At 35.4% G+C, this 26,548-nt stretch overlaps 1 long non-coding RNA gene across 1 annotated transcript; it reads right to left on the reverse strand.

Moving 5' to 3' along the window:
• Positions 1-1,686: 1,686 nt before the first annotated feature.
• Positions 1,687-26,548, reverse strand: LOC108706702. The gene is made up of 3 exons (XR_001934124.2): positions 26,227-26,548; positions 4,863-4,978; positions 1,687-1,951 (listed from the first exon to the last, which is right to left on the reverse strand). It is a non-coding gene; the product is annotated as an uncharacterized LOC108706702 (long non-coding RNA).

Here is a 26,548-nt window from a genome sequence, read left to right on the forward strand (position 1 = left end):
TAATGTTTAAAGGCTGGAGTGACTGGATAGCTAACATAATAGCCAGAACACTACTTTCTGCTTTTCAGCTCTCTGTCTATTTTTTTGTTTGGGTGAGGGTGGTGGGTCTGGAGTAGGGAATGCAATAGTCTGTTTTTAGTCTTTAGTCTGTGACCATTTCCCTTCTTTTTTCCATCTCTTCTTTCTCATCTTTCTTTTAAAGTTTCATATTAACAAAAACAAATACTACAAGGTATAACCTTTACTTTCCTTACATTTTTTCAACATTGGTTTGTCAAAACTATTAACAGATGAAACCCTTCATTTAATATAAGAAGTAAGGGAGGTACTTTTCAGATTAGAATACAGTAAAAAGAGAGTGGAGATATTACAATAATTCATTATTACACGCCCTGTTCCCAAAAAGCCCTTTTGTGTGCTTATATTACAATATCTCTTTTTTCCATTTCATTTGAGCCCTCCTGTATTCTGCAGCTACTAGCCAGAAATACCAGGAATCAGGCTAGAAATTCACTGCAGGGCAGGAATTAGGACAATGAACAGGTATTGATGATTTTCATAGTTATGAAACATTATATAGGGAGTGCTGATTCTGAAGTAATTTTTTGATATATTTCTATATATATCTATCTCTCTGTATACATACATGTGTATCACAAATGTATACAAACCTAAAGCATCATATGAATATTCAGGCATGAAAGTGCTTTGATATTGACCCAAAGCCTATATATAAGAATTAGTCTTGTAGTTTTATAGCTAAGCTACAACTTTCAGCATTCTCAATTACCCACTGGGACTTGTAATTCCAAGCAGCTGGAATAACCAAACTGAACATCCCTGACTTATATCAGCAAACCTCATATATGTGAAACCTAAACAGGCTCACTTCAAATGATCAAAATTCAAGGTTCTGAAATGTTCTGCGTTAGTTTTTATTATTTTGTCAGTAATCCCCTTGATGCACAATAACAGCTGGTTGTTGCTGCCCTGCACACAGTACAAGACATTAAGGGGGTTATTTATCAAAATCTTAAAAATTCTCACAATTTTCTGAAAACTACTCCTACCAAATTTGCACTAACTTTCCCTCTCTATTTATCAATAAATTTCTTGTTTAGGAAAAAACTCGATAAAATCAGGAAAAAATCTGAATCCTACTATTTTTTTTTTGATTTGTCTCTGCAAACCTCGACTTTTTTGGATTTTTTTCATTATTGAATGAAACCTAGTGTAGATCAGGGTATCAACGGAACATCTGACATTGACTTCTACATGAACCTGGCAGGTCTGAGTTGAAGTACTTTTTTATTTTGACTTTTAACACCATCGGGGTTTAATAAATCACGATAAATTCAAGTTTGTTTTCCTGCAAAAAAATTATGTTTTCCCCTTTAAAAAGTCAGACCAGAATTTTTTTTTACTTAAATAAATAACCCCCTAAGACTCAGAGGTCATGTATTATAGTATCAGAAAAGATAAGCAAGAGGAAAGACTCTGCTTTACTAAAAAGGCCCCAATGACTTTCTGTAGCTTATAATGCATTAACTGTTAGAGACGGACCAAGTACAAGGGAAACAGAAGTTAATAAATAATTGAAAGATCTTTTGTTGCTTGACTTAAAGCAGACAGGAGATGTTCAGAAGACACAAATCTTTATGAAGTGAGGGAGAAAAACACATTGCGTTCATAGTGTCTTAGTTTATTATCCAGCAAGGCCAACATTTGGAAAAATAAATAACATACACATGCACTGTATAAGGTTGTATTTTTTCTGTCTTCTGGGAAGTTTTTAACAGTTTTCAAGGATTAAATGGTTTTTCCTTCTGTGAAGAACCTGATGTAAACTCTTGCGCTGAGGGCTTAAAGTCTTAGGCTTGTTAGAATCATCCATCAGTCACTTTTTTCTGTGTCACTAAGTAAAAAAGGTGTTGAATTGACCAGCCATTTACTGTGGGAACAATTAAAATATTTATAATTATCAATACATTCAGGGTTTCACTTTATCTACATTCAAATTACTGAAATGTAACAGTGATTTTTTTTTTTGCAGAAATCCCACACAGTGGCCATCTTAGCCACTGGAAAGAATGTCGGAATAATTAAAAAATGGCACAGTTTGTGGTGTGGAACAAAAGACTGAAGGGTTCAATTAAAAATGTTTATTTTCCCTGCCATGTACAGTACATACTTATTCTGCCCCTGCCTGCTGGATTAAGGTTCAGTGCTCAACAATGATCCAGACACAAATGCTGAGTAAACAAACACTAAGGGGGTTATTTATAAAACGCTGAAAATTTCTCACTTTGACCAAATTCCCGCTGACTTTTTTTACCTTATTTATTTATTAATATATATTTTCATTAAAAAAAAATCTGGTGCGGGAAACACGCTATAAAATGGTAAAAAATCTGGATAGTATGATTTTTTTGGATTTGACTTTCTGAAAATTCAGACTTTTTCAGATTTGACTTTCTGAAAACTCAGACTTTTTCAGAAAATCGCCCGGAAACCACAAAATGTTCGGATTATTGTACGAAACCCAGCTCAGATCAGGATATCTTCCAATTGCAAGCGAGATATCTACAATTGAGTTCTACATGACCTCAGCCTGTTTGAGATGGAGTACTTTTTTATTGGGACTTTTAACAGCATCAGGGTTTTAGAAATCATGAAAAATTCTAGTTTTGTTTCTCAGGAAAAATAGTGTTTTCCCCTTTAAAAGTCCGACCAGAAAAAAACAGCCATTAATAAATAACCCTCTAAGGGACACCTTGCATGGTTTCTAGTTTGCACCAGGGCACAGTGTATGTAGTTGACATTGCAATTTTCCATTTAAATAAATGATTTTTTCTCAAACATATTCCAGCTTTTCCACCCATTAGGGCAGGACTACATGGCCGATGTACACTTCGTCTGAATCCGACAGTCGTGTTGCGTCACATCAATGCTGCTACACGATGTGACAATTGAATTACTTACCTTGTTTACGTCGCATCCAACGTGACGCCTGCGATTTTGCGCAGCACGTCGGATCGCAGCTGAATCGGCCATGTAGTCCTGCCCTTACGCTTTCAGCATCAACTGCAATGACCCCAGGTGCAAAGAGTGTAGAAGTATACTTATCATTATTTAGCTTCGTTCATTGTTTGGGTGAGTTAAGACAAATATTATGTGGACAGAATGAAGTGGAGTTTGTCACACCTGGGGTACAGGCCCTTGTCAGTCTGCAAGGCAAATCTGTATATGGGTGAACTAGTGATATGAGGGTGGACCCCAAACCTAGGGTGACCCATGGGTTGACCACACGTTGGGTGTGTTCAGGTTGAAATTTGGCCAACCATTGGGTTAAACTGGGGAAAGACACTTCTCCTCTGCTTCTGTAGATTCCATGTCGTGGAACCAGAGGTGTTCAAAGAAGTAACATACAGAGTGAAAAGACACAGGTACAGGTTGGGTGCGGGTCCTACAATGGCAATATTTTGCAGGTTAGGTGTGGCTAAGTTTTGCTGGCCCATACATCACTAGGGTTGACCATACTGGTGTAGACAAATTTTTGTTAAATCCTTTAAACTGATGGTTTTTAGCAGATGGCTAAAATTGGTTCCAGATTTGGTCATATCCTCTGAGTTGCAGTGTTGCAGCTAGAAATGACCACAGAGTTTAAAGGATTTAACAAAAATTTGTCTACACCAGTATGGTCAACCCTAGTGATGTATGGGCCAGCAAAACTTAGCCACACCTAACCTGCAAAATATTGCCGTTGTAGGACCCGCACCCAACCTGGGGAAGGGCAGACTGACAGGTGCTCTGGAGAAGATTTTGTTTTTTTGCATTTTTTTGTATTCATTTATGTGTCTGAGCATGTTAGAATAATTAGATATACTGTATATAGATAGATAGATGATAGATAGATGATAGATAGATAGATAGATAGATAGATAGATGATAGATAGATAGATAGATAGATAGATAGATAGATAGATAGATAGATAGATAGATAGATAGATAGAAAAAGTATTAAATAATACAAAAAACATACTCATTGAAGGGAATTACATTTTGGTGGTATTGCAGTCCAAGCAGCCAGACACAACTCATTTCGATGCAGATGGATTGCTACCATATTCCCCTAAACAAGTAAGGGCAGCAAACAAACCTTTAAAAGTATTGTTCACCTTTGAGTTAACTTTTAGTATGATGTAGAAAGTGATATTCTGAAACAATTTGGAATTATTTTTTATTATTTGTAGCTTTTGAGTTATTAGGCATTTTATTCAGCAGCTTTCCAGTTTGCCATTTTAGCAATCTAGCTGCTAGGGTCCAAATTACCTTAACAACCATGCATTGATTTGAATAAGAGACTGGAATATGAATAGGAGAGGCCTGAATAGAACGATGAGTAAGAAATGTATCAATAATAAATGTGTAGCCTTACAGAGCCTTTGTTTTTTAGATGGGGTCAGTGACCCCCATTTGAGAGCTCAAAAGAGTCAGAGGAAAAAGGCAAATAATTAAAAAACTATAATAAATAAATAATGAAGACCAATTTATAAGTTGTTTCGAATTCTATAACAAACTAAAAGTTAACTTAAAAGTGAATTACGCCTTAAAGTTAATCAGGCATGGAAGTTCTTGAGGCAGTACTGCCACATTCCTTTGTTTTCAACCAAAATGGGTTATCCTCAGAAAACTGGGTCATGGGCAATACATAAACATGGTTTAGTATAAGGCATAATTATCCCTTTAAACTCTATTCGTGACGTTATATGCTTTTAAGATTTTAATAATTTTCCCAAGTAAAACAAATGTGTCATATTATAAAAATGGTTTCTACTATAATGTAGAAAGATTCAGATTACCAGAGGCCCATGGACTTGCAGAACATCTGTCAAACAAGAGAATTCCTGTAGTCATCCCCAGTTTCCCAGTCTGATCATAAGACCTTATGGGGTTTCATCCAAAATAATAACAGCTTCTAAAGTTAAAAAAAAAAAGAAGTTAAGAGCAGTCTATTCACAGCAAACAATATTAACTATTTTATTGACTAAAATATTTTTTTCTGGAAATTAAGTCAAATTTGTAAATAATCTTCTTATTTCATTTTTCTTATTTTGTTTTGTCGATGTTTGCTGCTACCTCTTGAGTTACTAAAAAGCCCATTCACCAAAGTGCACAAATTATCATGTGTTTCATTACACACTCACCATTTAAACATATTTTAATTCCTGGACTTTGTCTCTAGGGTGCCAATGAGTCAAAGGCCAGACAGGGAATGAATGGCTAAATTTTACCTGGTGGCCTGACCAATCTCATTAGTACCAACTACCAACAGTTTAGTGAAGCAAGCCAACAACTTAATATTGAGGGTATTTCAGCTCTTGTGAACTACAATTCCCAGAGTTCACCAAAAATGATTAAATACACCAGGATGTAGTGTAGATAAATATATACATGCAATTGTGCAAACAAACTCTCTGTTATGGTCCCCCTGTGCTGTACCATTAAGTCACATTATTAAAGGACATTATGTTTTCCTATGTGATATTTCCCTAGATGGCAGCACTGACCTTCTTGATTATTTAGGTATTGAAATATTTCTGCTCAGAAACAGAATAATGATTTTGCATAGAGGAAAAGAAAAGCTCGATGGGAGGTGTCAAATGTTAGGGCACCATCCAAGGATTGTAATGACTTACCTGATAACCTGGGCCGGTGTTCCTGTCAGCAGACAACTGCCCTTTCATTGGGGTTTTTGTGATCCTCTTCCTCCCTTATTCTTTCTTCAGAATCCAGTGACACATGCACACATGAGTGAAAAGGCTATCTTTTTTGTTAAAGTCTGGCTTTTAACTCTAGTGTGCTTGCGTGCCCGCATGAAGAAAGAAAGAAGTAAGTGGATCGCTCACAAGTACCTCGGGCCAGTTCAGTTTTCTGCTAACACGAGCACAGGCTAGGGGTATCAGGTAAGTCATTATAATCCTTGTGGGATACCCTAACATTCGGCACTCCCCATCGATTGGAGCATTCCTTCTCCTTTAATTTCTCTTCTCTTTTGTGGATATCACTTACTTTCTAAGCATAACTGTCATGTTCTAGTTATGCCTTTTTGTGACATGTGAACATTTTATGCTCCTTACAAGGAAGTGTAGTACAAGCACCTGCACTAGTTACATGATTCTTACCTGCTTTAAACTGAATTTTGTAGGGGACAATAAAGTAGCATTTTGGTGCTTTGGTCTGTATGCTTGAGCTACTAAAAAGTTGGCAGCCAAAATGCCCAAAAATGCCCACTGTGGTCTTAAGGCCAAAAGTTCCTGATATGCAGTATATATGTAAAGGCAATATATATATATGTGCACCCTCTCACTTAGGAAATTCAACATGTGTATTGCACACTCGCTGAAAAAAGTGATAAAGCTGTACTGGGTGCGTTATCTCAAAATGTGGTGAGTCACTCCACTAAAAATATGTATATTGTCCAACAAGATCGCACACCATGATAGCTTAGATATATGGATCACATGGGACGCCACAAGGCTCAAGTGAGCTTCTGGGAACTGTAGTCCTAATACTACATGGAGACCAGCTTGAGAAAGGGAGCAGCAAGCACGCGAAACATTGCATAGATCTCCATATGGATAAGCTTACCTTGGCTGTTTTTATGCTTACAAAATAAACACTATGTTTTAAACTTTTATATCATGGTGTGCGATCTATTTGGACAATAAATATATATATGTATATATATATATATATATATATATATATATATATATATATATATATATATATATATATATATATATATATATAAATCAGTCCAAGAATGCTGGCACTCATGTGTAAAGCTGGCAATAGACGCAAAGATCCGATTGTAAGAATCCTCGATTCATAAGATTTTTGGATCGTGTGTGGATAGTCCCGACATCTGTTGTGCCATGCGGATCGGTTGTTCAGTTGATCGGACAGGTTAAAAGATTTCTGTCGGCTGCCGATAATATCTCTGCGTGTATTGACGATCTGACGATCTTCAGTGGGAGACTGTCACTAGCTTTTGTCGGACATAACTTTCGTACGATTGTTGTAGGGGCAGAACATTGGATGATCTGTTCTTTTTCTAATTTATTTGATCTGAAAGGTTAGTGACAGGTTGGGAGATGGGGAAGGATTCAAACGATCGGATCTTTGCATCTATGGCCAGCTTTAAGGACTAATTGGCCTGGGTGCAGTTCCACAATATGGACAGAAAAAAAGAGGAGTTTGCACTCACAGGTTTGAAAAATCAATAACCTGTGCTTTATTATTAGGTGACTGTAGTCATCACTGTGCTGTACTCGCCTACTTGTTATTGGTTTTTAAGTCCTGTGAATGTGGAACCGTACATACACCAACCATGCAGCAGACCTGATGATTTTTTGTGAGTAGGAGTGATTGGAGTTTCCAGACTGTGGGGTCTGCTGGATAGGGTAATGCTTTAGGATGCACGCAAGGCCCTCAATACTTTTGTGGAGGTTACCTGGCACCTACTAGTTACACCACTGACACATAAATACACACCATACCTAAGGCTTTTTCAGTATGAGATTCTTTGATTACTTGGATCAAAGTTACCTAAATTTTTCTATACCATTGCAAAAATCTAAAAGAGGCAGGGGAACTTGATGTCCACAGGATTTGCTGACAAATAAATATATGGCATTAATAACCTCACTAAGCAAGTCCATTTGCACATGCCCAAGAACTTCATTGCCTATGATTAAGTGCTTTAGGCATGAAATGCATAAAGGTTTGAGATGGCCAGATGTTTTTTTAAAGAAATAGTTTTCCTACATGTTCACTTTGGCCTTATGAATACCCTTTGTCATTGGGGTATGACCATCTAAACAAACCGTAAGAGTGGCATGCTCCATAACAGGAAGCCATCCCTAGGGGAAACGTAAGGTCCATAATTACTAGCTTATTTAACTATATTTAGTGATGGGTTAATCTGATTCAGCAAAAATTTGCGAAACTGCAAAAATTTGCTGAAATGCATTGAAGTCTATGGACAGCCATTGCTTTATCTAAAAGAAATTGGAAGTCAGAAATAAACATGTTTTGTACTGCTGTTTGTGCAGCCTACTGTGCAACTTATACCTGTTTATATAAGCTGCATACTTCAGATAAGTGTTTAGTGAGGGAACACGGTCAATATATTAAAATCAGATGCGGTTGTGCTCATAATTTCTGCCTGCACTTCTGTCCTGGCCTAGAAATATGCCTGTTTTTTCTCTTGTTTTTAGCTGACATGATCCAGATAAATTATCCAAGCATTTCAGATCCACTCACGAAAGCATCATTGATTGCCTGAGTTCACAGCATATAAATCTCACCCTAGAAGCACTTGCCTACTGTAGCCGAGATACACTGTACCTTCTCAGAGATAGACTGCCTGCCTTTATCTGCTGTTCATATCACTAGTCTTGTTAGGGCACGGTAATTTCACTTCTGCATAAACGTAGATAAAGGAATAGTAACATTGCATACCTCCCAACATTTTGGAAATAAAAAGAGGGACAAAAAAGTTGCCGAGCCTATCGTGGCAATTTTGACCACGCCCATTTTTTGTGTGGTCACACCCCCTAATTTCCATGTTCATTTTACAAATGTTTGAACATATTTCTGTGTTTTTTTTCAGTTATTACAGTTTTGCTAATGAAGGTGAATTGCCCTTTAAGCTGTAAGTCTAACATTTGCCAAGGGACCTGTTATCTTATATTGTTACAATTACTTATTTGCTTATCTCAAAATTGTTACAAAAGTATCTTATATTCAACTGTGGCTGTTCTGGGCTCTCTGCCAAAAGCCAATTAAGTTAGAAAATGTGTTTCTTTTTCTGGCTGTTCAGTGCAGAGAAAAATGGGACTTTCCAGTACAAACAAGGGACTGCAGGTTGAGCTGTCAAAAGAGGGACTGTCCCTCTAAAAACGGGACAGTTGGGAGATATGACATTGTGTAATGTAATTTCAATCATAATTCGATTTTTTATACTATTTATTTATTTTTGTTTATCATAAATAAACTTGTACATGACAGGTGCAGCGTTGAGACTGCACCCCTCTCCCTCCACACATGGCTCACCTCTCTACTACCTTATCCCAGATAAAAACTCCCAGACACCTTGGTTGGAAAGAGATGCCTACAGTTATTTATTTATAAATAGTAATGGGCGAATCTGTGGCGTTCCACTTTGCCGAAAAATTCACGAATTTACCGAAGTGTTTAAGATGCTTTGGTTCTTCCTGAACATCAAAATATGAATGTGCTATAGCCCTAACTATGCACTTTAATTACTTAGTAAATATGGATGACTTCCTTCAGATTTTTAGCAATTTTTTTAGGTTTAGCGACTTTGGCATTTGCTTTGAGAGACAGGTTATTTAGTATAGCAGGTGATTTTTATGCTGCAGAAGGAAATTATAAAAAGACACACCCAGTAGTAGTTAACAATGAGCTGTACTCAGTAATACTAAACTTCAGAGGACTGTTGATAAAAAGGTTCTTATCTCATTTGTTTTGCAAGAGTCCTGGAGTGTAAAAGAACAGTTAACTAAAACAGGCAAAATAAACAATGTCACAATTCTGGCAAATAAACACGATAACCTATTAACCATTCAAAGCTATTGGAATCCATCAAAGTGATAAAATAAACCAAATGTCAAACGTGATGGTGATGGAGGTTATCTAGTATATTATTGATTCACTAGCACATCAAACAACTCTTGTTTATATGATAAAAATGTGTTTTAAAGAAAAGCAGATTTATTTTTTACAAAACTAGACTGAACTTGTGAGTTCCTCTCTTAAGGCAGAACACAGACTTATGCCACACAGTGCATTTTATCTGGCACTGCCAACTGGTGGAAGCAACAGTGATGATAATGCCCCTGTTTGCCTGTCACCTTGTTTTGTTAATCATACCCACTGACTGTGACAGGCAGTTTTCTGTGCAAAAAAATGCTGTCTTGAGTGCCTTCTTCTCTTTTTGCCTAACTAATCAGCAGAAAAAAAGTCTGAGTCACTTGAAAAATCCTATGTAAAGAAACGCATTTTCCTTTGCCTCTTTTTACACTACAGTTTTCTTGCCACTTGAATTATTCCCAGTGGCATCTGATTTACGACTGCATCAGTGTGCATCTGCCCCTGTGTACCCAGCGTTGGTTCAAAAGAAGCCAATTAAAAGGCTGCCATTAGCTTTCTTCTTTGCCTACACCCGGAACCACTGCATCGTTTGGGTGCAGGCACATTCGATGGATTTTGGTGCGAAAAAGCAAAATTCAGTGAGTGTGCCTGCACCTGGGCCATCATAATATTCGATCAGGATCAGATCAAAGACCAAAGTCTGACTATGCACACTGATCCAGTCATAAGTCAGGTTTAAATGATTGAACCAGGTTAGTGGCCCCTTACCTGTGACTTTAATGAATTTAAAAGATGTCTGATGAAATCACACATATATATATATATATATATATATATATATATATATATATATATATACATATATATATATATACATATATTCACATATAGGATGATAGGGAACTGACCAAAATAGCAGGCCTAGTTTATACATTACAAAACAACAACAGAAGAAATTATTTTATTTACTGAGATTATTATTCACTGGGTTGAAAAACTAGGCTAAATTATTCATGTTGGGGGTTCATATGTATTTACAGTATGCAAACAAAAAAATCAGTGACTGTTTTTAATTAAAACAACTGCCAATATTCTCAGCAGGGACCTATATTTTTTGTGGTCAAGTGAAACCTATATATTTATTGTCCCTTTTACTATATACTTTTTAATTTATCTGATATGTACACCATACATACACATTTTAAGGCTAAAACATGTGATTTACTTCATTATATTTGAATCAAAATTTAGCTGTTGCATTTGGTGGATATTTCTGTAGCCTCTTATACAAAGAGGTTAATCAATTTCAGGGAGCATGATGAAGGATGACTGAACAGCTGGTTCACTGCATTACATACTAATTTAGGCTTAACCTGATGCTAAGCACAGTAGACAGAGCTCACTAGTAAAAACAAAAGCATATGTTTTTATGTTAAAGAGGTTGTTCACCATTACATACATTTTTAGTATGTACTTTTCTGAGACAATTTGAAGTTGGTTTTCATTTTTTATTATTATTTGTGGGGTTTTTTTCAGCAGCTCTCCAGTTTGCAATTTCATCCGGTTGCTAGGGTCCAAATTATCCTAGCAACAATGCATTAATTTTAATAAGAGACTGGAATATGACTTGGAGAGGGCCTGAATAGAAAGAGACCCTCGTGTGCTCTCCATACATTCAGCCCCATGCCAATTGTGCAGATGGGGTATCTGACCAGCCCATGTATACCAGGGAGGTTTAGTTTACAAATGTTTTACCACTGACTTCTAGTAATGTGTAAAATGATTACAGACCTTCATAGATGGACATTGTGTTAAAATGTATACAGTTATCCTTTTCTGATATGCTGCATTAAAACGTATAGTATGTGTCAAATGATCATTTGAAAATTAGATTTGAAACTTTAGGGAATTAAAATACTGTTAGCAAAAACCTTTTTACGCCATGATACTTGTTTTAGGAAGAAAATCAAATTCGTTTTTTTGCTTCATTGAGAGTTGCCAGCTCTAAGATTTGATTGAAATTCTAGTCAAAAAGTGTGATGCAATTCTGTTGCTAAAATATCCCAAATGATTGAAATATGGGGGTTATTAATCAAAGTCTGAACTTATCTCAATATTTTCTGCTCCAAACTCTGATCAAATCCGCTCGAGTTTTTTTACTTTTATTTATTACTACATTCTCCTGAAAATTTGCTTTGCTGGAAAAAAAAATCAGATTTTCAAGTTATTTTCGGATTTTTCCATCAGATTTTCACGATTTTCATTGTTTTTTCAGAATTTTCTGAAAAAACTTGGGGTATTGAACGAAACCCAGCGCACATCAAAAAATCAGGTCGGAGATACCAGATTTTCAGATTTTTCCATCCTCGGGGTTTAATAAATCCCCGAAAAATTCATGATTTAAAAGTTCAATTTTATTTTTTAAAAAATCGCAAATTTTTCGTGATTTTTGCATTCAGAGTTATAATCCCTGTGTCAAAGTGAAAACCTTTAGCAAAGAAAAAAGTAAAGATTCCCAGTAGTTTATTTTATAACTTTGGTTAAAGGGCATTTCAGCAAACCAACTATAGAAAAATATGGAATATGTTCTATGTATGTTATTCATGTGATTTAGTTGTATAAACACATTTACTTTTCAGCGATGCGAAATATGTTGGCGCTATATAAATGCATGTTAATAATAATAATAATAATAATAATAATAATAATAATGGAATTCGAAAAGTAAAAAGATATGTTAGATAAATGGGCAGTTACCAAAGTAACAGAATTCTGTCTGTGTTACAAAAACATGATATTTGATCAAAATCCTCTTCAAGTAAATCCCAAATGAGCAAGTTTAGGGTGGAAATGGAAAGTGATTTTCAAGGGAATCTAAAGGGGCTTTTGGGCTTATTTGCCATGTAGTAAGTTGGGTTAGCTGAAATTCTACATTGTGCTTCCCAAGATCGAAAATCTCCTGTGACCTTGGAATGAAGAGAGATGGCTCTATTAATACACAGGGGTCGGCCATTTCAAATAAACCAAAGTACCTTGGATTCAAAAGATTTAAGGCCTGACAAGTTTAAGGAGATCAGTAATCCCAAAATAAATATGAAATGTTAAGACGGTGGCTCATTATAATAGTGTGTATCCTACCTTTTTAAGAGATTTGAGAATTGCTCCACTCCTCTATGAGCTTAGCAGTAAGAGTTTTATACACGTGAGACATAACAAATTACTTTCATTCAACATGGAGATCATTTATATTCATTTTCCCAGATGATTTTTTTATGGTCGGTTTATATTTGTACTCAAAATATAATTTCAATGGCCATGTTTGACACAGTACCACTGGGTATCACTGAAACCAAACATTTCTTAATGTATTCCCTCCAAAAGGGCTACTATTCTGCGTGCATGTAAATTTAGCATGCCACATTAAGTGCATTCCACAGATTCCCATTAAGCTACTGCAACTGTGAATAACACACTATGAACTTTCTATCTCAACCCCTGTAAAAGGCCTGACAGTTGAACAAGATATACTGTGGATCATCTAGAGGTATCCCCATTTGTGTTAGGTCTCATGTCAAAAGTTTTCTGCTTTAACTGATAGACTGGCTAACATACAGTAACACAAGTTTAATGCTATGGGGCTATCTAGCCATAACAACAGGCACAATTGCCAGTGCAAATCCATTTGAAGACTTTTAAATGGATTCCTTCCAATGTCATTGAGACAGAATATCTTCTCTTTCCAGAAAGAAACTCAAGGAACAGATATAAGGGGGGCACAATAAGATAACATTAAAGTGTAGTTTGCAAAATGATTATATCTTAGTTTTCTCAATGCTAATTTTGCCATTTTTAAAAGCCACATTTTATGGATTGAAATTGCCTCTTTACTGCAGGTCAAATACTTTAGTGAGTCAATATATTTGTGTGTCTGCTTCTTTGAATTGTAGTGCCTGTGCATGTTGTTGGAGGTCAAAAGGCAGAGGAATAAAGAAACTTTTCAACACAGCCCTTATACCATAAATACAAAGTGTGCAGAATTCGCTGTTGGAATCTATATAATTAGCACAGACCCTGGAGACTGTCATTTGAAAATTTGATGAAACAGGGCATGAACTCTGCAGCACCACCCATGGGGATTGTTAATGTTTTCCCCAAATAATGCATGGAATTTCTAGCAATCCTATAGGTTTGCCTTATCTAGGAAGCAGAGGAGGAAAGGCATTTTGCTCTGCATAATGAATCCTGTCAGAAAATACATCTCAATCACCTTTTTTTTAGTTGCCATTAAAATTGCTAACCAAAACGTCCAGTGCATATGCATACTATATATAAGGATCTACATGTGTAAATAAAAACATAGAATCTAAGGTTAATGACAAACAGGGTACTTTGAGGTGGTTATTTATTTACCGGTAAAATTTGACATCTCAGCCCTACCAAAGTTGAATATAAGTCAATGGGAGAGGTCCTATTTGGAATTGTATGTGGTCTGCGCTGCAATTAGCCTGAAAATCCGACTGTTTCAGAATTTTCGGGCAAAAATAGGACAAAATTCAGGCTTTTGGGTAAAATGCCCGAAAAATCGTACAATTTGGATTTTCGCTCAATTTTTTCATGTTTGTCTCCAATTCGATAAATTGTGATTTTTTTAATAATAAATAAGGTCCAATCGTGGATTCTAGTTTGGTCGGACTTTTTTGATTAAGATAGTCAGATAAATTCACACTTTGATAAATAAGGCCCTGAGTATAAATATGGGATCATAAAATCATTCTGCACAATGCACATTCTAGTAATAGCACATTTACAGATTTTGTTTTCCATTTGGAAAGTTTGCTCCTAAAATAATGGATCCTCAAAGAGTTACAGCTACAGATAAATATTTCTATAGAATAACAGAGCTTAAACAAACCACAAAATTTTATTTAGTTCTAACTAGTGTAGTCTTAGCTGAAAATTATTTGTAAACACCTTTATATTATACTGCCAGTTAACCAAGGCTGTTTGGGAGATTAATGGGGCTGCAAATGTATCCCCTGGTAGTGTGGTCTACTACTTTAGTTAAAAGAAGAACCTATTTAAAAAATATATTGTATTGTGTTAGCACTAGTACTAAATACCATTAAAATACAATGATTTACCATTAATGTTATTTTGTGAATTTATTTTTGTCAAACATACAACATTTTTTTACTATTTCGTTGTCTTATGTCATGTAGATGAAAATAGAATAACCTTAACCTATGTATTATCAAATGGATTGCCAACTAAATGTGGGGAAAGCTTCCACAGAAATTGCTGTAACACTTCAATAAATGTATTGAAGACAAAATGGCACAAAAATTTAAAAAAAGGTACTTTATACAGGTATGGGAAACCTGTTATCCAGAAAACTCCAAATTAAGGCCATCTCGCATAGACTCCATTTAATAATTCACATTTTTAAGACGGATTTCCTTTTTCTCTGTAATAGTAAAATAGTACTTGTACTTAATCCCAACTAAGATAAAATGCATCCTTTTTGGAGGCAAACAATCCTATTGGGTTTTATTAATGTTTAAATACTTTTTAGAAGACAGCTTATGGTGATCCAAATTATGGAAAGACCCATTATCCAGAAAATCCCAGGTCCCGAGCATTCTGGATAACAGGTTTAAGAAATACGTAATGAGCAAATTGCCATAACAGTTGCCCCAGCAGCAGAAATGAGTTTATTGGTTTGATAGGAAAACATCACATACTAATGGAGGTATCCCTTTGTAAAATAAAATACATCTCAATTAGCATCCTTCCTACCCATTATTAAATCAAATTGCTGTGTATATCTTCCATTTTAACTGGGAAGGATCTCAAAGTTTCTAAATGACACAAAATGAAAAACAAAAAAGAGCTTATCAGTGTGTGTGTATTCACTTGCCTAATTAATCTTCATGCTAGATTAACTTGATAAATGTTGACCTGATTTAGGATTAAAAGATTACCGGTAACAATTTTAAAATGAAAGCTGCAACATGCCGCATGTCAACACCGTAATTATATTATTAACCAAGTGTGCCCTTTACAAGCAGGGCATTTAGTTGCTTTGACTTGATTAGAGTTTATGGCCTGTTGATGAGAGCAAATGAGCCCATCTCAGGTTTCCCACCTCATAGCAAGAGGTCTGGCTTCCACAGGCATCATGGGAAAAACAGCCATTGCTTTATATATGCTCAAGTACACACACAAATGCAAACCAACTGTGCATCTCCAGTAAGGTAATAACCTATCCCTGACTGTGCTGATCCAATTTGGATTTAACTTATGTAATGTTTGATGTGGGTTAGTGCCTCAATGTGGCGTTAGGTTAGCATGTGTATTATATCTGCAATGCGGAATATTCAATAAAATTAAATACATGTTAACCATACTATAAAATGATCTTTGCTAGATAACATGTATATATTGTAGAAGGTAGGCAGGTATGGCTCCTATTTGCAACTCTAAAATAAAGTATTTAAGTGGCCTAAAACTTATAAGGCTTCCTGGGGTTGTCCTTTTTTGCTGCATTTTACATTTATGCTATTCACCAAATGCAGCTTAATAGACTTCAAAACACATATGAGTATACTTTGCCTTAAACAAATGCAATCTACAGACTGCAGATTCAGAAAGGCCCCAAACACCAATGTATTCTCCCCATAGACTTTTATTGAGACCCTAGAAAAATTATTATAAGGGCAGATGCATAGAGAGTATTAGCAAGAATATGTACAGAGTACTCCCCTCTGATGTAATATTCCCTGCAATTATTCTTTTTGGTTTAAAGCCAAGGTTTTAATCCCTTTCACACAATTTCATACAATGTAAAGACTTTTGCATGTGCATTTGCTCCATGATCATGGCACAGAGCTGGGATTAGCTGTTAACATATGCCCTGTAACAATAAGCAAATTTAATGCATCCCCACATTTGAGACCCCCTTAGCTCATTAATGTTGTCTACATAAATTAGATGGTGCTGCCTAAACTGACTTGATTTTAGACTTTTTTTTTTTTTTTTTTTTAAAAGCAGTTTCTTTCTTTGTATACATTGTTATTCCAAATACATACATATTAGCTCTATCCCTATCCTATTCCAGGGATCATTTGTACAGTGCCTTTTAGACCATTATATACTGAATATCCAAGAATATATAAAGCACTTGGTACATGACATGAGTTCCAATACTGCCAGGTTTCTTCTTAAATGATTGAGGGTGATATTTTTTTGTATCAAATAGAATGTAAAGTTGTTATTCAAAAGAGCTTTGGTACCATTGAAACTGTATATTAAAATCTCGATTCCGCTCCCCATGTGTATATGAAAAAATGGGAAGAGGCCTTGGGTCAACCCATAAACTTGGATACTTGCTATAATATATGGGAAAATGCAACAAAAACACCTATATGTGTCACATTGAAGGAAAACATCTACAAAATATTAATGGGATGGTATCATACTCCTTCTTTACTGCATAAGTGGTTCCCACAATCTGTTTCGTCTCAATGCTGGAGGGGATGTGGTCAGGAAGGCACATTACTACATATATTCTGGACTTGTCCAGTTATCAAGCCATTTTGGGAGGGAGTGACACAATGTTTGCTTAAGGTGTTATTGATCGATATTCCACTAGATCCTTTGGTATTGGTGCTGGGGAAGAGAATCCCTAATATAAATAATCCAACCCAAAAACTAGCCAACTCAATCTTAACAGCTGCCAGATGTACTATAGCGGGGAAATGGAAAAATACCTTTCCTCCTACGGAGGCTGACCTCATGGAGAGAGTTCGGTGTATTAGGAGGATGGAACAGCTGACTGCACTTCGAAATGATAATATTGATAACTTTAACAAAATTTGGTATAGCTGGGACACCGCCCAATTGGGGGGACCATTGCAGGTGACTTAGTCCAGAGTGCCGGGTGGCTAATATACCTTGCATCCAGATCATTGGACTGATCTCCTATGGTGGGAGAATTGGTGGGGCTGGAATGTATTGGGGACAGGGTGCCTAAGAACTCATTGTGCCAGAGGGGGATACGAGGAGAAATAGCCACTGACTGGAGTATATGTGATTTACCTCTATCATAAAGCAATGGAGTTATCCCTAGGTTTACCTTTAGTAATGAACACTTTGTGCCCCACTTTGTGCCCCTACTTTTGCATATGTTTCATTGAAATGTCACTTGGATGCATCCTTGGGTTTGCTGGGTGTTCACTATACTACTCTGATGTAACTGTATATGTCTACCTCTTGACCACTGGACAACTTTTGTTTTTGTATTATGTTTATTTTTGCAATGCTTTGTATGGAAAAAATATTTTCTTTAAAAATCTTTATAAAAAGAAAGTTATAAAAAAAGGAAACTGTATATTAAAGAGGTTTATAAAATTTTTCACAGAACGTGATTAACCAAGGCATATGTATGTTTCATATGTTTTCAAATCTGTGTCTTATTTGATTATTACTATATATATATATATATATATATATATATATATATATATATATATATATATATATATATATATATATATATATATATATTTATTTATTGGATATTCCGGATCTCTTTTATTATTACTACTATTATTATACTTTATACTTTTTTTATATATTGCCAACATATTCTGCAGAGTTAATGATTATATATCATTCACATCAGTCCCTGGCCCAATGGAGCTTACAGTCTAAGGTGCCTAATACATGCACACAGAATGGACAGTTTTATTAGGAGTTAATTAATTTGCTTCTATGTGCTTAAGGAAACCAGAGTAACTGGAAAAATCCATGCAGACATGAGGAGTGCATACAAACTCCTTGCTCCTTATTGATATTATACATCATCATTTTGATCTGTCCCTGCCCCAGTGTAATTTGTAATCTGTAGCAGAAATCATTATTTAGTATTCTGTTCTGTATCAACACAATGAATGGACACAATTAGCCATTTTTATTTTTATCTGAATCTGTCAGAAAAGGAATACTACAACTAATATAATTTATTAATTTATATGTAAAAAAAAAATACCTGCAAAGTAACAGGGAGAATCAGTTTTAGACAAATAAGGGAGACCAGGCAATTGACTATAGCCACGTCATAACCCCTGCTCTTGATGTCATCAGACATGCCCCTGTCGTCACACACACACCCTGTTATGTCACAACCCTCCACCCTGTTTTCCTACTGTCGAAAGATGGCAATCCTTATAACACTCTAATTCATTAATTCTACTGATGTCAGAGGACAGTAGGCATACATATAAATCCAATCTCCAGATATCTCTAGCTGAATAAAACCCATAAGCTACAAACACCCCTTGAATCCCCAAAACTATCACCAATTAACCAGGCCAATGTAAGATCTGCCCAAACAAAACTGTGACAATAAAACGCTGGACATGAATGATGACAGTATATTGAACTATATTAATTATACTGATGGGCAAAGATAAACTAAAATAAACTAAGGGATGGGAGGGAAACTGTGAACTCTACCAACTGATCTTGAAAATAAAACAGGGCAATGAACATGATGGATATGTGCCTTATTTTGACCTCAACTGCTCTGTAACTATGCAATAAACTATACAGATTTAACAATTCTAAAAATACAAATTTGCTCCCCATTAATGCAGTAGTTATGCTCAACATACCACCCATCAGATAGGCTACTGGGAAGGCTGTCAGTTCAAGCTGCTTGAGTACACATCTTTGTAAGTGACCAATCTGTTGTTTCTTATTACAAAAATCTAATTTCTTTTATAGACTGGATAATGTCTGTAAGTGCGTTTGTGGTCTTAATGACGAAAAAAAAATGTCAAAAGATAAAAACAAGTAACTCCAATATAATTGAATCAATGGAAACAACTACTCATGATGAATGCAGATGATTTATTTATATAATCCGACATTGCAACAAATTTTATGCATACATACACATGAGTTTGTTAGTCTCTTTTACTCAAAAGGTATTTGACCTTTGCTACTGATTGTTTTGAATATAGCTTGCCAACTGATTACGTAAATGTCCACTGTATTTATATTCAGTCTCAATATTTAAAATGCTTGAAGTTATTGATTGGTCCAAAATGTAAGCAGATGAAACCCCTTTCCTATTAGGACAAACAAAGGATTTTTAACCTTTTCATTATTTTAAGAAAAGGCCCCTTCCTGATAGTGAAAGAGAGCAAAATTACAAGGTTAGTGTCTATTGTTGCTTCAGTGCCTTTACTTTGGATAGTGCAAGTCTAGGAAACCAAGGTAAAGCAAAGTAGTCAATCAATGCCAGATAAACCCTACTTATTCCAATTCTTCAATCCTTATTCTGTTACTTAAGAGGCATATATTAGATAATACCGATTCTTCTTTTTCCATGCAGTCTGTAGAATAGAATTTTTTTATGGATAAAAACTGTACAGGTATAGGATTAGTTCACCTTAAATCTAAGTTCCTTTTCAGCTGAAATCAACTTTCCCGGTAAAATAACCACAAAAACAGCACTACGGATCACAATAATAATTTCAAAGTTAAATTAGAGAGTACTGGAATTTGTGGGTAAAAAAACCCTGAGATTGTTATCAGATGTATAACCCGGGTATATTAAAACCTAATGTAGCTGCAATTAGTTCTAGGATACTGAATATGTGAGCCTCACTTTTTTGTCAAACAGATAACTTTTTTCTTGATATATATATATATTATAGTGCCTTTAAAGGAGGGTATATTGGTTGTTGGGAAAACATCAGTGAATAATGTCTGTTATTGAGTTTAGCCTCTTTATAGAAGATCCTGGAATTTCTCATTTGATAAGATGCTAGGTTACATATTGGAGCCTAATAAAGTTTCTTCACAGTGTAGAACATTTTAATCACAGGGTGTATCTGTAAAATGGCATATTATTTGTTTGCTAGCTACCTTGTGTTTTGTTAGCAGTTATCCCAGTGTGCCCTGACTTTGAAGGTTATTAAGGGGCATGGGCCAGTAAGTACTTTTTATTTTTTTACCATTAAAGAGGAGATCTATAACAGACTAAAGGTTCTTCTAACATTGCTGCTTTTACGAGATTGCATTCTCTAACACTCACTAAAGTACAAAAATGTGTGCATGCTTCATTGTTGAGTGGCTGCTCTTGACAAAGTTGCAACATTGGGGTGATTCAAATTTTTGTCTGGCAGTTTCTGTTTATTGCTTGTTTGTGGGATGGTATGGATTAACATTGTATTTCCACTGAACTTTAGATTTGTATTATATGCTGTAAGCAAGTATGAGAAACATTAAACATTTTTTATATCTGATGTTTATCTAATGTCATGTGGGGGGGCTCTTCTTTCTTTGGCACCTGCTATTGCTGTATTTGCAGGTTTTTGCCCAGCTTCCCTCCGCCAAATATTAATTTGCCCTCCACTTAATTTGAGGGGCTGTTTAAAACCAGGGGTCTGCAGAAGAGGCACATGCTTAGGGCAAAGCAGTGGAGGGGCATTAGGACCCTAGCCACGTTGTTGATAAAAGTGCAGCGGGGGGAGAAGAGGCTGAGGGAGATAGAGAGTTGCCAAGTGGGGGAATTTCCCATGTGGGGGGGCAGATAGTGCCAGGAGCATGGCTGATTTTCTCTTGGTTCTGCTATTGTTCCCAAGCCAGCTTCTGATTGGCACAGGTATTGCCAATATTATTGTCCCAAACTGTGTATAGACAGTAAATTCTAGTGATAATCTTCTTGTTCAGAATTTGTTCAGAATTTGTCACCCTTGTTCCAAATAAATAGCTCATAGGATAGAAAAACGACAGGCTTTTAGATTCCACTCCTCCGTTTAAACTTTATTGAGCAGAATTCTATTTCTGCATGTAGCTTGTATACACACCCATGTGTATCTGTGCATACACCTAATAATAATAATAATAATAATTTAATTAATAATAACTACCAAGTGTATTTTATTATACATAATAAAAATAGTATTATTATTATACATAACATGACTCTATGTTTTAGCAGTACAGTAAAATTCAGTTATGACTGAATGCAACAAAACTGTATGGAAAGCCCGCCTGCCCCCACAAAATTGTGAAGAAAAGTTCAATATGTGCTAAGGAAAAAAGAAGAGAAAAAAAGCTCTGAGAAAGGATACATTAAACCTTTCTGCACATATATATTGGCTTTTTATCACATTCTGCACTAGAATCTTTTTTATTCCCTTTTCCGGTCACTAACTAATTTTAGGGGGCAGATTTATCATAGTGTGAATGTAGAACTCACCACTGAAAAACTCACTTGTATTTATCAACGGAGTTCACCATTTGCTAACTATGCTTTTGAAAATCCCATAGGAATGAATAAAAAGCGAGTTGTTCTGTGGTGAGCTCTAAATTCACGCTTTGATAAATCTGCGCCTAAAAGTCAAATTTCTGTTTTTTAAAATGAGACTACAGTGCTCTCTACATTAGCAATAAAAAAGGGCATTAACTCAAGGGATGAAAACATAATTATGCCTCTTTATAGGTCCCTGGTAAGGCCTCATCTGGAGTATGCAGTTCAGTTTTGGACTCCAGTCCTTAAGAGGGATATAAATGAGCTGGAGAGAGTGCAGAGACGTGCAACTAAATTGGTTAGAGGGACGGAAGACTTAAATTATGAGGGTAGACTGTCAAGGTTGGGGTTGTTTTCGCTGGAAAAAAGGCGCTTGCGAGGGGACATGATTACACTTTACAAGTACATTAGAGGACATTATAGACAAATGGCAGGGGACCTTTTTACCCATAAAGAGGATCACCGTACCAGAGGCCACCCCTTTAGACTAGAAGAAAAGAACTTTCATTTGAAGCAACGTAGAGGGTTCTTCACAGTCAGGACAGTGAGGTTGTGGAATGCACTGCCGGGTGATGTTGTGTTGGCTGATTCAGTTAATGCCTTTAAGAATGGCTTGGATGATTTTTTGGACAGACATAATATTAAAGGCTATTGTGATACTAAACTCTATAGTTAATATAGGTATGGGTATATAGAATTTTAATTAAAAGTAGGGAGGGGTGTGTGTATGGATGCTGGGTTTTCATTTGGAGGGGTTGAACTTGATGGACTTTGTCTTTTTTCAACCCAATTTAACTATGTAACTATGTAATGTGGACCCCACTTGACCCGCTCTGACACTAAATCTCATCTATCTATCTATCTATCTATCTATCTATCTATCTATCTATCTATCTATCTGTCTGTCTCTCTGTCTGTCTATCATCTATCTGTCTGTCTGTCTGTCTGTCTGTCTGTCTGTCATCTATCTATCTATCTATCTATCTATCTATCTATCATCTATCTGTCATATCTATCTATCTATCTATCTATCTATCTATCTATCTATCTATCTATCTATCATCTATCTATCTGTCTGTCTGTCTGTCTATTATCTATCTATCTATCTATCATCTATCTATCTATCTATCTATCTATCTATCTATCTATCTATCTATCTATCTATCTATCTATCTATCTGTCATATCTATCTATCTATCTATCTATCTATCTATCTATCTATCTATCTATCTATCTATCTATCTATCTATCTATCTATCTATCTATCTATCTATCTGTCATATCTATCTATCTATCTATCTATCTATCTATCTATCTATCTATCTATCTATCTATCTATCTATCTATCTATCTATCTATCTATCTATCTGTCATTATATCTGTCTATTCTGTCTAATCTGTCTGTCTGTCTATCTAATTTATCTATCTATCTATCTATCTATCTATCTATCTATCTGTCTGTCTGTCTGTCTGTCTGTCTGTCTGTCTGTCTGTCTATCTATCTATCTATCTATCTATCTATCTATCTATCTATCATTTATTTATCTAATCTGTCTGTCTGCCAGTGTAAATGCGTAAGCAATATATGCACAGCCATATAGATGCATTCTGAAATAGATTTGATGCAACCTTAATAAATAAGATATATTTTGTTAGTGGTTTTATCAAAATGACACACTTTCTAACCTTATCAAGGAAAAAAGAAGAGAAAAAAAGCTCTGAGAAAGGATACATTAAACCTTTCTGCACATATTTATTGGCTTTTTATCACATTCTGCACTAGAATCTTTTTCATTCCCTTTTCCGGTCACTAACTAACTTTAGGGGGCAGATTTATCATAGTGTGAATGTAGAACTCACCACTGAAAAACTCACTTGTATTTATCAACGGAGTTCACCATTTGCTAACTATGCTTTTGAAAATCCCATAGGAATGAATAAAAAGCGAGTTGTTCTGTGGTGAGCTCTAAATTCACGCTTTGATAAATCTGCGCCTAAAAGTCAAATTTCTGTTTTTTAAAATGAGACTACAGTGCTCTCTACATTAGCAATGTGGACCCCACTTGACCCGCTCTGACACTAAATCTCATCTATCTATCTATCTATCTATCTATCTATCTATCTATCTATCTATCTGTCTGTCTCTCTGTCTGTCTATCATCTATCTGTCTGTCTGTCTGTCTGTCTGTCTATCATCTATCTATCTATCTATCTATCTATCTATCTATCTATCTATCTATCTATCTATCTATCTATCTATCTATCTATCATCTATCTGTCATATCTATCTATCTATCTATCTATCTATCTATCTATCTATCTATCTATCTATCTATCATCTATCTATCTGTCTGTCTGTCTGTCTATTATCTATCTATCTATCTATCTATCTATCTATCTATCATCTATCTATCTATCTATCTATCTATCTATCTATCTATCTATCTATCTATCTATCTGTCATATCTATCTATCTATCTATCTATCTATCTATCTATCTATCTATCTATCTATCTATCTATCTATCTATCATCTATCTATCTATCTATCTATCTATCTATCTATCTATCTATCTATCTATCTATCTATCTATCTATCTATCTATCTATCTATCTATCTGTCATATCTATCTATCTATCTATCTATCTATCTATCTATCTATCTATCTATCTATCATCTATCTATCTATCTATCTATCTATCTATCTATCTATCTATCATTTATTTATCTAATCTGTTTGTCTGCCAGTGTAAATGCGTAAGCAATATATGCACAGCCATATAGATGCATTCTGAAATAGATTTGATGCAACCTTAATAAATAAGATATATTTTGTTAGTGGTTTTATCAAAATGACACACTTTCTAACCTTATCAAGCTTTAGATTTAATGTATTAATTCCAGGGTCTCTTTATGCATTCTTCTTGATGTTGTTTTCTTCATTATGAAACGAAACATATTTCAGTACATGATCTGTTATTGCTGTGAATCTAAATGGAAATTGTCATGCAATTCATAATGATACATAGACTCTACGGTTGATTAAATAAGATTACATCAAAGTAAATCTCGCTAATCATGAGAACATTACTCCTATCTTGCCATAATGATTAATTTTACTTGTTTCATTTGATTTTGGGGTTCTACTAGGTTTGACTAGTAAACAGCTCTTAACACAGTCCATAGAGAATTTGTTGCTACTCCAGCAAAATCGTAAATACACATTGAGCTTCAGCGAATGCTGCCAAAACACCTGATATTTTTAAAACAGCATTTTTTCTTATCAGATCTGCATTTCTAATTTTTTTTTCCAAAAAATGATATTGAAATAATTTGATTTAATAGTTGCTGACAATTTATTTGATCTACTAGCTGGTAATATACCATCTCAACCATCTGCTGGAAGTCAGGACAGACATGAAACAGTGGCACATTCATTCTTTAACAAATAAATATCCTAGGGAAAAAAAAAGTTAATGAAGATGGATTTGTAAATTATTAATGATTTTGGTGCAGTTTGTTGGGGAATGAGAGCTATGCATGCAAAGTATTTCCCCAAACAGATTGCATTTTATTCCTCTGCAGTTTGTCCATCAGGGTTCATTCTGACAACATAATCCAAAACTAATCTGCAGCATTCAGTTTTCCTTGTTGGCTCTCATGCAGGCTGCTTAGACAAATCCTGCTACCTGTCAGCCATCCTGAATGTGCCAAACAGGCTGCCAGGTTAACCCCAGGGGAATCCAGAGACCTCTAGACTTAACCCCTGCTTCCCTCCTCAAATAATCCACTGTAAATACATGTGCAAACCAGGGAAGGTCTACACAAAATCTGTTTTATAGACAGCTCTTAAGAAGTAAGGATCTGGGGATCATTGCAGCTACTGTGGTGATATTTCAAAGCCCATCATCAAACAGAAGGCAGCAAATGGATTGGACACACTGAAAGGTCTAATCCCTTGATACATTTTGTCACCTTGATGACTGCTGCATATATTCCTCAAGAAGATAAGTTCTGAGTCTCTACCAAAGTAAAGTCTCTCTTTGATTACTATGGCACTTGAATCTGGGATAATCTCGTAATACGTATAGGTATTGTGTGCATCTATATATTTTATTATATATTTTGGTTTCCTACGCTGTGAAGAAAAGTTCCATTAATAAATGCACCAGACAGAAGAAAAACACAGAGATGAAATCTCTTTCCAAAATACTCACTTTACTTTTCCTAAGCTTGGTCTTCATTGGAATTCAAGTCACATCTCCTTGTGGGCTGGTGCAGCATCCAAAGATCCACAGCAGAAAATAACTTGCAAAAGCACGTTATGGCAAAGAACAGTTGAAAGCTCTGCTAAGCTATCCACATGAGAAAAGTAATAAAACATCACTCATCTCCTTTCATGTCTGAAATACATATTGTCCAGTGTTTTATCCAAAGAGAGGGCAAGGAAGTTAATGTGTAAAGAGAGACCCTTTAGCTTTGCCACCGGTATTCTCCATTGTGACTTCTGATAGCAACATTTATTTTACCTCAATTAAA

This window comes from Xenopus laevis, chromosome 1S (genome assembly GCF_017654675.1).
Source record: "Xenopus laevis strain J_2021 chromosome 1S, Xenopus_laevis_v10.1, whole genome shotgun sequence".
In the NCBI taxonomy this organism is placed as follows: Eukaryota; Metazoa; Chordata; class Amphibia; order Anura; family Pipidae; genus Xenopus; species Xenopus laevis.